At 47.7% G+C, this 9,112-nt stretch overlaps 1 long non-coding RNA gene across 1 annotated transcript; it reads left to right on the top strand.

Annotated features, from left to right (window-relative positions):
- The first annotated feature begins 4,757 nt into the window (after positions 1-4,757).
- Positions 4,758-6,079, top strand: LOC309364267. Its single transcript, XR_014165794.1, has 3 exons — positions 4,758-4,944; positions 5,139-5,165; positions 5,883-6,079. It is a non-coding gene; the product is annotated as an uncharacterized lncRNA (long non-coding RNA).
- Positions 6,080-9,112: the final 3,033 nt, after the last annotated feature.

Raw genomic sequence — 9,112 nt, 5'->3', positions numbered from 1 at the left:
CTCCAAATCGAGAAGCTCCGTATTTACCAATTTTACCCAATCTTTTATCCAACATAGGCATGATGCCTCGTAGTACAGCCTCAGATCTGGCAGGGCAAAGCCCCCCCTTTCCTTAACATCTGTCAGTAATTTGAACTGAATTCTGGGTTTTCTGCCCTGCCATATAAATCTTGAGACTGTCCTCTGCCATTCTTTGAAAATTCGGCTTCCTTTTATTATAGGGATGGTCTGGAATAAGAACATCATTCTTGATAGAACATTCATCTTAATTAAATTGATCCTTCCCCAGAATGACAGTTTTAGGCGTCCCCATTTTTCTAAATCTCTCTTTATTTCCCTCCACATTGGTTCATAATTATTTTTGAATAAGTCTATATTCGTACATATAAAAAGAATTATCCATACTATACTGCACTGAAATGTTTCTTTGATTGTCGTCCTTGACTCCTCTCGCCACACTTGCCCTCCTCTCCTGCCACACCAGTGTGATGTGCTACACCCTTTGAGAACCAGTGACCTGGAGTCTAGACCAGTGCTCCTCAAAGTGTTAGCTGGGCCAGGACCAAGCTGTTGGCTTTGGGTCACTTTCAGGTGGGTCACAATGTCACAGGCTGCCCAGGGCTTCCTCACTTGCGTGCCCCAGCCCCCACCCATGCCATAGCCTTTGGACAGGGCCAATGCCACCACCAGCAACTCCTTTCATGTCGAGGTTCAGAAGAAGACAGGGGTTCAGAAGAAGAAGGAAAAAGAAGGTCTGAGAGCTAAAGGCCAGAAGGGAATCTGAAAGCGAGATAATATTTCCAGGGCCTTTTCCAACTGGCCCAGGGGGCGTGGCCCAGGCCCTCTTCCCCAGCTATAAAGGGACTCCTGCTGCAGTGAGGCCTCGGACCATCGGCTGGGTGAGGACTGCAGGGCCTGCTCCCTTCCAGGGCCTTTTCCAACTGGCCCAGGGGGCGTGGCCAAGGCCCTTATTTGGAACAAACTTTTGGGGAAGCTGGGAAGTGTCTGCAATTGCTTTCCTGTTCCAAGTGGTTAATGTGTTTTAAAATGTCCTCAAGCAGTCGGTGGCAATTTAAATTTGTATTTCTCTTTTTCCTTTTTTCCTTTGTTGGGGGTGGGTGGGATGGATATTTGGTTGGGGATTAATTTTAGTATAATTGTTCTGTTTTTGATTTCTGTTGTTTTATTGGTTCTGTATAGTTTGTATTTTGTTTTTAAGGGGCGGGATCTGGGCTGCCTGGGAGTGGGGCCCCAGCCAACACGATGGCTGGGACAAGTTCCACAGGGGCGGAAGCACTGGGACATCCGATCTCGGTGATCATGGGCAGGAGGCGGAGTTACGCTAAGACCAGACCATGTCATTACCAAGGAGGGAGGTTTAGTCGTTGTTTGAAGACTATCCCTGCCTCCGGGTCTGGCCTTGACCGGATGGATACTGGAATCAACAGGGGAAACCCACATGACCTGAAGGTGTTGCTGTGTAATGCCAGGTCAATGATGAATAAAACCACTGCCATCCACGACCTGATTGTGGATGGAGGATTTGACCTGGCATGTGTGACAGAGACCTGGTTGGAGGAAGCAGATGGGCCTGTCCTTGCTGCCGCTTGCCCACCGGGTTTCTCTTACGCACAGCAACCCAGGTCATGTGGGCAGGGAGGGGGGGTTGCAGTGATTTTTACGAAGTCATTAGTTTGCATCAGGCGTCCTACTGGGAAGACCCAGTTTTCTGAGTGCATGTTCTGGAAGTTGGGCAATAGGGGCAGTACAGGATTCCTTTTGGTGTACCGACCTCCCCGCTGCACCAAGGATTCCCTGTCCGAGCTGCTTCAGGTCGTGGCGGATGTTCTCCTGGAGACACCTAGTTTGGTTGTCCTAGGGGATTTTAATATCCACGCCGACACGACCTTACAAGGGGCTGCTCGGGACTTCGTGGAAAGCATGGCCTCCATGGGGCTGTCCCTGAATAAGATGGGCCCAACTCATAGTCATGGACATGCCTTAGACCTGGTATTCACCTCTAGTGACGTGGGTGATCTGACACTAAGTAAAAGTGAAACCAAAGAAGTGCCATGGTCAGATCACTTCCTGGTGCAACTGGACTTCTCTGCGACCCTTCCCCTCTGCAGGGAGGTGGGACCAATTCGGATGGTCCGCCCCCGCCACTTAATGGATCCAAATGGTTTCCAGAGAGTGGTAGGGGATGCTTTATCCCATGTTGATGGCCTTTCAGCTGATTCCCTGGTGGCCCGCTGGAATGCGGAGTTAACCAGGGCTATTGACTGTCTGGCTCTGAAGCGCCCTCTCCGATTGCATGGAGCCCGGACAGCCCCATGGTTTTCTTCGGAGCTGAGGGCGATGAAAAAATTGCTGAGACGGCTAGAGCGTCAGTGGCACAAAACTCACTCCGAATCTGACCGGACACAGGTTAGAGCTCAACGTCGAGCCTACCAATTGGCGATAGCGACGGCGAAGAAGACTATCTTCACCGCCTCTATTGCATCTGCAGAAAATAGTAGCAGGAGACTCTTTCAGGTGGTCCACAATTTAACGGAACCACCTTTACCACCGGGGCCTTGTAAAGACCCCAAGATCTCCTGCAACGATTTTGCAAAGTTTTTTGCAGATAAAATCACTCATATTCGAAGGAGCTAGACACCACCATGGGAGCAGGGCTGGGGCGGGAGAGTGCTAGAGCCCTGTCTGGTCAAGTTGCATGGAATCAATTTCAATCCGTTACCCCCGAGGATGTGGACAGGCTGCTTGGACGCGTGAAACCAACCACCTGTCTCCTTGATCCTTGCCCATCCTGGCTAATAAAAAGCGTGTGGTTGCTGAACAACTCCAGGCACGCCTGGAGGATGCGGACCATTTGGATCCCTTCCAATCGGGGTTCAGGCCTCATCATGGGACTGAAACTGCCTTGGTCGCACTGGTTGATGATCTCCGGCGAGCTAGGGACAAAGGTGAGAGTTGTTTCCTAGTTCTGTTGGATCTCTCAGCGGCCTTTGATACAATCGACCATAACATCCTTCTGGACCATCTAGAGGGGTTGGGAGCTGGGGGCACTGTTATACAGTGGTTTCGCTCCTTCCTCCTGGGCCATGTTCAGAAAGTGGTGGTGGGGGATGAGTGTTCAGACCCTTGGGCCCTCACTTGTGGGGTACCTCAGGGTTCCGTCCTCTCCCCCATGCCTTTTAACATCTATATGAAGCCGCTGGGAGAGATCATCAGGGGGTTTGGACTGGGTGTCCATCAATATGCAGATGATACCCAGCTCTACCTCTCTTTCAAATCAGAACCAGTGAAGGCGGTGAAGGTCCTGTGTGAGTGCCTGGAGGCGGTTGGAGGATGGATGGCGGCTAATGGATTGAAGCTGAATCCTGAGAAGACAGAAGTACTATTTTTGGGGGACAGGGGGCGGGCTGGTGTGGAGGACTTCCTGGTCCTGAATAGGGTAACTGTGCCCCTGAAGGACCAGGTGCGTAGCCTGGGAGTCATTTTGGACTCACAGCTGTCCATGGAGGCGCAGGTCAATTCTGTATCCAGGGCAGCTGTCTACCAACTCCACCTGGTACGCAGGCATAGACCCTACCTGCCCACGGACTGTCTCGCCAAAGTGGTGCAGGCTCTAGTTATCTCCCGCTTGGACTACTGCAATGCGCTCTACGTGGGGCTACCTTTGAAGGTGACTCGGAAACTACAGCTAATCCAGAATGCGGCAGCTAGACTGGTGACTGGGGGCGGCCGCCGAGACCACATAACACCGGTCTTGAAAGACCTACATTGGCTCCCAGTACGTTTCCGAGCACAATTCAAAGTGTTGGTGTTGACCTTTAAAGCCCTAAACGGCCTCGGCCCAGTATACCTGAAGGAGCGTCTCCACCCCCATCGTTCTGCCCGGACGCTGAGGTCCAGTGCCGAGGGCCTTCTGGCGGTTCCCTCATTGCGAGAAGCAAAGCTACAGGGAACCAGGCAGAGGGCCTTTTCGGTAGTGGCGCCCGCCCTGTGGAACGCCCTCCCATAAGATGTCAAAACGATAAACAACTACCTGACATTCAGAAGACATCTTAAGGCAGCCCTGTTCAGGGAAGTTTTTAATGTATGATATTTTAGTGTTTTTTGGTTTCTATGGAAGCCGCCCAGAGTGGCTGGGGAAACCCAGCCAGATGGGCGGGGTACAAATAATAAATTATTATTATTATTATTATTATTATTATTATTATTATTATTATCATCATCATCATCATCATCTAGGAGAAGAAAGGGAGTGTAAAAGAAACAGAAATGAGATGAAAGAATGTGGCAGGTTTTGAGGAAGGGAATAAGGCACAAGTTGACTGTGGAAAGAAGAATGGGAGAAGAAATTACAGAACATGCGTAAAACCAACTTTGAAATGCATGCGGTGGTAGGAAGGGGAAAAGGAAAGGCCTTCTCCACTTCGATCCTCAAATTCTGCTATGTCAGGTGGAAGGCCAAATCCCCAGCTGGCAGTCTGTGAAGGAGTTTGAGCGCTTTCACAAACACTTGGGTTGCTGTTGGCCCTAGTTTATCTAAGGGTCCCTCCTTGGAAGCGACGCAGGGATTGAATCCAGTGGCAGTTAAAAACCAAGACTTAATCCTAAGAAAGGGCACATAGCCCATGGCACATTGCACACACCATCACATGCTGTCTTGTTTATTTTTACGGGGGGGGGGGGGTCACAGACAAAGGTTGCTTACTAGCTAATCCGTTCAAGGCTCCAAAACTGCATCAGCTCAGCCAACACATTTGATTGGAAGGTTGTGCCTTTATAAGAAAGAGAAGTTGGATCCAGGTGAACCGTCAGTTTGTGACGTCCCTCCAAGAATCTTGAGAATCTTCCTCTCCTCTTCGGTGATCATCATGAAATTCTGGGTCCTCCTTTTGGTTGTTTGGGTTGCTTTTGCCATGGTGTCCGCACGTAAGTAGTTGACATTCATTTATCCTTTTTACTCATGGAAGGATTAGGAAAATGTGTTTATTAGAGGGAAATGGCCCCCAAATGCTGATGAATTTTCATGAGGTTTAAGTAAACAGAGAGTAGAATAACTTCAGCCAACCTAGGCTGCCAGTGTCTGGAAGGAGGTCTCACACTTTCCTAATTTCTCCCTCTAGGACCATATGAAGGTGAACAAGGGACTGGTGAGTATCTTGGCATTCAAAATGGGAACCACTGTTGATCAGCAAAACTGTTTGCCTCCGTTTCCTACCCTTCCCTACGAACATAAGATGAACGGGCTGGATCAGGCCAGCATCTCATCCACTCCAGCATCCTTTTCCCTCAATTGCCAGCCAGATGCCCCTGGGAAGCCTGTAATATCCTATGAGCGCAGCAGTAATCTGCCCACCTGCAGTTGCATTCAACTCGTAGCAGATGATAGATTTGTCCTCCATGAATTTATCTAATCCTCTACTAGAACCACCCAAGTAGGTGACCATCCCTGATTTGACCCTCTTAACTTTGCTTTTCCACCTTTGCCCATCCTGTGATATTTGGTTGTTTCATCTTTTGAAATCAAATTTGACTGTGTTGGATTTTTTTGGCAATTGCCCATTTAGATGTATGTTTAGTTTAATAGCACTGTGGGCACTGCTCCCTCCTGGCTTGACAACACATCTTCCGCCAGGTCCTGAATGCCCAGAATTGCCACCCTTCTGGTCACATCCATGACCAACTGTTCTAGGGCACAATCATTTAGACCTTCTAGAAATACCTTCTTTGATGTGCAAGACTTTCCTGTAAATAAACTAAGTAGGCAGGCTTGCTGTGACAGTGCAGAGCTGCCAAGGGCACAGGACATCCATGGAGTCTGTGTCCCTGAAAGGAACTAACAATCCTGTCTTCAACTCTCATTCCAGATCCTATACCTGCAGAGCTTGATGCTCTCCAAGACTCTGTGAATCAAGACCGTCTTCTATGCCATCTCTTAGGACCTTGTGGTAATTATTGGTGGCGCTAATAGGATTTGGATGACGACAAGATTTCTTTCAGCCTGAAAATCTTTGTGCAGATAAATTGACAATAACATTGAATGATGATACCAATAAAGTAATCATTTTAGTTGCAACGTGTGAGAAATGCTTGCCTTTATTCTTCCATCCTTCGTGTACCATGTGAGAACTCTCCAGAAACCAAGAAAAGTGCCAGTAATCATCATGCTGTTAGATCTTGAAGGATCAGCCCCAGTCAGTCAGGAACACATTTAGAACTACAAAGACATACATTTTTCTTTTATTCACACCAGTGATTTTATTATTTGAGATAATCCAGTACAGCAATTTTAATCAAAATCTGAGATGTAGTAGTTATTTAAAAAAACAAACACAAAGTGTTGATCAGTTGTGGAACTATGAAAGAAGAAGACAGATAGATGAAATCTTTCTTTGCATCAGCCACAAACCATACCAAAGGAATCAAGTACAATAAAATATAGATATAGCTAGATGGTTGGCTATACTAAAAACGTTCTGAGAATTTGCAACTATACAAATAAAAGAGTTAATAACTGTTCTTGAACACAAATAAAACATATGAACGAGTGGGCTTTCTTTACTAGGTAAAAAACAGGTTAGTCAGATGGTAGATCTAATTCTAATTGCCCCAGCTAAATTTTTTGCCGTGTTTGCTGTCACCTGGTAATCTTGGTCTGCAAGAAGGAAGGACCCTGTAGCAGTGAATGAGAGGCCTGGTATGGATGATAGAAGAGGGGTAATAACCTTGTTACGCATATCTTTATAAAGAGAGCAAGCTGGTGGTACATGCGCTATGGATTCGATAACTGCTGTCTCCACATGGACATAATCGTTTTTCATGAGGAATTTGACAGAATCAGTCCTTGAGAACCGTAGACAGTAGTACGTTCAATCTTGCATAGGCGAAGGCACGTCTGTATTTTAAAACTGTTAAGTTTTGCAGATAGGACACGGATGTGTGGAGGAGACTACGTAGGGGGAAAATGTACCACAGACAAAATTTTCTTATGGTAGCTAAATTATTCTGTTGCTCAATGTCATATAGACACTGTCTAATTAAATTCTTTGCCAATGTCAATAACTGTTGGGGTGATAACCCAGAAGAATAGAGCTTTTGCGTAACAGTTTTGGTCCAAGCACTCTTGTGACGGTCTTGCAATATTAAGGGTAATAGATCAGTGGAGGTTAAATTCAGACAAAGCCAATAAGTAAATGTCCTGTACCAAATTTGTGATTCAACTGAGGGAAGGTTGGCCTCCAAACTCAATGAAGTGTTTGGAACACCAGATGGCACAGAGAAAATTTGCCTTAAGAACGTGGACTGAACGGTTTCTATAGAGTCAAGGTGTGCATTAGACCAAATCTGTGCCCCATGTTGTAGCTGGCACAGGAGTTTAGCTTTGAACACTGCTAGTGCCGAGGGTATGTAGCTACTGCCTTTGTGTGGAAAAAACACAATAAAATTTTGGCACTTTGAGACTTTTTTCCTTTATGTAATTCAGATGTGCTACCCAGGACCCTCTTGACTAAAAAATAAGTCCAAGATATTTAATTACTTGAACTTGTTCAATCATCTGATTATATGCCAACTATGGGCCCTATGGTTTCTGGAGAACGACATGACTTTGGTTTTATTGTAATTCAAGCCAGTTGTTCTTTTTGGCAGTATCCTGTGAATGCCCTCATCAATCTTTTTAGGCCCACTTTTGTTTAGGATAGGAGTATCGCATCACCTGCATAGAGTAGGACTGAGATGCCCTATGCAGCCAATTTAAGAGACGTTAGACTATTGACAATGTCATTTATTCATAAATTAAACAGTGCTGGAGCTAAAATGCAGCCTTGCTTAACTCCTTTAATAGAAGAAGTGTGCATGCACACGAAAGCTCATACCAAGAACTAACTTAGTTGGTCTTTAAGGTGCTACTGGAAGGAATTTTTTTTGTTTTGACTATGGCAGACCAACACGGCTACCTATCTGTTCCTTTAATAAGTGTCTTGCACTTACATAAAAGTGGGGAGGAGAGTGGGGGAGATCACAGCCGGTGGCAGTGACTGGTGAGAGCTAAGACGATGCTTCTCCCACTCAAACCTGCCATCCCTGAGAGACAGAAAAGGCTGCAGCACCCAGTCAGTTGGCTGAAGGTGTGAGGGGTCTGGGAGCAGTTGTCCTCTCGGCCCCTCTGGAGGGGGGAGTTAATGGACTGGGTGAGGGTTGAGGGGGGAGAAGAAGCTGCTCAACACCTGCCTTCCCTGATGAGGGGGCCACCGCCGCTTCCCCTAGGCCCACAAGCCCCATCTGCGCCTCACTTCCTTCTACAGAAACTTCCTCCTTGACCCTTGGACCCACTCTTGGTCTCGTCCACTCAATCCGTTGGACCCACTTTGGGTCTTGTCCGCTCAACCCACTGGAGCCTGTCTTCACATGCGTGTGGATTCCAAAAACTGACTGAAAACAGGACCTAGCATTGTGGGATGAAAGGAGCAGGTTGGAAACATGTAGGAATAACAGTGCCCTGGTTCAGCACCTGTGCCTGTGTGCGCAGGGCTGCCTGTGAAGGGAGCCCGAGGGAGAACTGTGAAAGCCAAGCCCAGAGCAGAGTGGCTGAGTGGAATGAGAGGAGTGGTTGCTTGGAGTTGCCTTCCCTGTCCATGTCACGGACTGGCTGGACACAAAGGAATGGTGGGAGGCACCCAGTGGGGAACCCCAAGGGAAGGAGACCCAAAGCCTGGAGAGAAGAGGGAGAAGATGGGGGGGGGGGAGAGAAGCGTCAGGAGGGAGGCCAAAAGGCAGGCTGGTGAAGAAGCAAGAGTACCTCCTCTTGCTGCTGCAACAAGCTCCCCTCCCACCTGATCTCCCAGGACCAAGAGAAGTATGAAGCAGGCGCAGTAAAGGCAGGCACACAGGTGCAGTCTCATATTGCTTGGGAAAGACCCAGGAGAGGAGGAGACTAAGGCAGCTGTGGGTAGGCAGGGCCCTTCAGTCCCCACAACTGCCTCCTGGGGGCAAGACCTACCAAAGAAGAGCTGCTGTGCTCTTTAGGATTGGCGCTCCTGAGCAGATCCTGTTTCTTCTTATAAGGAGTTAACTTCACTTACTCTGTGTGATTTATTCC

This window comes from Podarcis melisellensis (genome assembly GCF_964234715.1).
Source record: "Podarcis melisellensis genome assembly, chromosome: 2".
Classification (NCBI taxonomy): Eukaryota; Metazoa; Chordata; class Lepidosauria; order Squamata; family Lacertidae; genus Podarcis; species Podarcis melisellensis.
This window is presented reverse-complemented; position numbering and strand designations above follow the sequence as displayed.